Source organism: Silurus aristotelis (assembly GCF_946808225.1).
Source record: "Silurus aristotelis genome assembly, chromosome: 11".
Taxonomy (NCBI): domain Eukaryota; kingdom Metazoa; phylum Chordata; class Actinopteri; order Siluriformes; family Siluridae; genus Silurus; species Silurus aristotelis.
Window position 1 is genome coordinate 3,650,758 of NC_139584.1, and position 2,499 is coordinate 3,653,256.

The window sequence follows — 2,499 nt, forward strand, 5'->3', positions numbered from 1 at the left end:
GACAAAGCTGAAGTGACAAAACAGTAAACTAAATATCATATGCAGCTCTTCATTAAAGCCATTTGGTCCCATGATGCCTGCTGTCATGGGTTCTGGAGTTGAACTGTCACACACTGATGACACTATCCGAGATACTCTTCCTGTCTCATCCTTCTTATTGTATATAAATAACTGAATTACCTACCTGAATAAAAATTATTTTATACACAAAGGTGAGTGTGTGTGTACTGATTCAGTAGCGTGAAGTGGACTGAGAGATCTATACATTCTAATCCATGGTTGGTCATATTATTATTATATATATAATATATTTTTTTGATTTGGGCATTTTGTATACAATTCAGATAAATTTACAGATCGTATTGTTGACCGTTCAACAATAATCCACAGCTTTTCATTAACCTGGTTTTACTTTTTTACAGGATAAACCATATTGAGGAATGGCAACTGGAGCTTGTGGACCTTTAGCATGATGGAAACATGAACTTATTATCCTAAACAAGACCTCATAATGACAATAGCAAAAGCTTAAGACACTCAGAATGACAGGAGTAGGGCTTTTAGGATAAAAGGATTAGAAGGTGTAGAAGCTAATGAGTCTTGGAACTTCAGGAATTGATCATAGTTATACCTGAAAGGTGTCTGGATAGTGGGTGTAGAAACATTTGTGGGCCTGAAGATAGTAGGTGCAGAGCTTGTAACCTTCAGGGTGGCAGGAGTGTGAGTTTGTTGACTTCAGGATTGTAAAAGATTGGTAAAGGATTGTGGGCCTTCAGATGGTATGAGATGTACTTAGTGGTACTCCTACTTAAAGAGACAGGAGCTTGAGGGATTGAATGATGCGAGCAGAAGATTTTGGGATTTAGGATATTAAGTAGAAATATCTGAAGGTGGTTGAAGGAGCATGTGGGCTTTAGAGCAAAAGAAGCAAAAGCTAGTTTTTCTCAGAATGTCATGAGATAATCAGGATAGTTTCTAAAGGAACTTGGTAAGAGTATGAGCTTAAGGGCTTCAATATGGAAGGATTATGAGCCGGATTTTCATCTTCGGAAGAGGGCAAAATCTGCAGGAGGCAAATCTGGTGATAATGGTGGGTGTGAAATATGATCAGATTATTTCCGACAAGAAACTCACACGTGAAGAGAGCTCGGGGAATTTCACACAGAACAGTTTGCTTTTTGTTCTAAATCGCTGTCCATGATGAAATCGCAGACCTGGTAAAGAATGTAGTCTGAATAGCACTAGTTGCACAACTCATGATGTACACAGGATGATGTGTTTTGGCACACTGACATAAAATTTTGTGCTCCCTGTGACTGTGCGTGCAGCCTTGTGCTGCCATCTGTTGGCATGTTACAGAACTGTTCTCAAACCTTTTTTATACCACCTTGTAATACAGTATATACACACAACCCACAACCCACAACACACACACACACACACACACACACACACACACACAGCAAACTAGCAAAACCAAACCTATCCATGGTGTAAAAGGTTAAATACCCCTGGTGTAAAGCACGCTAAAGATGCTAAAGTAGGGAAGGAAAGACTGAATAAGTCTTCATGCACATAAACAGCTGGATCGTGAATAATCATGATCATGAATAAGGTTCTACATCGCGATTCTGTAGATTCCTAAAGAGAAGCACACACACACACGTACAGACACTTATTGTGTCTTGCCTGACATTTCAGATGTCCTTTGTGCAAATGTATGCGTGTGTCTCTGAATACGTTACCTCCAAATCAAGTGCTCATGATGCAAGGCCTCCTCCACGTTTTGCATTTAAAGGCAGTTAGCATAAAAATTTAATCAGACCCGATGAATATTTCCTAGCGCTGCTCTAACCCGAGACAGTTTATCATGCTTTGTGACAAAAATGGTACATGAAGTTAAAAAGAAAAGAGACCATAATAAATCTGTGTGTCCCCCGTACCATATATGAACTCACATATAGTCATAAAGTCTGTTATTATAAATGTCATCCTAAATCATTAAATATGAATGCATGAAAATAAAATGAAATATAACACCCATATTACAGCAACTCACACACTGTAACCTCAATATTATATTTTATATATATATATATATATATATATATATGAGAAAATATCGGGGCAAATAGTTAGCAGGAACAAAACATATTCAGATTTGTTTATTCGGTTCCTCACCATAGCAACTGGTAGCCAATTGGAAGTGATTAAACACACAGAAGGGGCAAAAGATTGTTACATATGAAGGTCCTAATGATTACATGTATAAAATATCTCTAAGAAATTATTTATATGTGTGTGTTTGTGTGTGTGTGTGTGTGTGTGTGTGTGTACAAATATATAATATGAGATTGTGTTGTTATACACACATTGTGTATAATATATCTTTTTTCCCCTTCCTTTTGTAAAGTGTGAATAAATTATGTATCGCGTATCCTTTCTTTGACATGAACTGTGTTGTATGTATCATGATTATCTATTCGTGTTTTTTTTTTT

At 36.9% G+C, this 2,499-nt stretch overlaps 1 long non-coding RNA gene across 1 annotated transcript in view; it reads left to right on the forward strand.

Moving 5' to 3' along the window:
* The window catches only part of LOC310732957, a 3,483-nt gene extending 3,471 nt beyond the window's left edge, over nt 1–12 (forward strand). The window contains exon 4 of the long non-coding RNA XR_014535592.1: nt 1–12. This exon is cut by the window's left edge and continues 103 nt beyond it. This is a non-coding gene — a long non-coding RNA (uncharacterized lncRNA).
* Nucleotides 13–2,499: the final 2,487 nt, after the last annotated feature.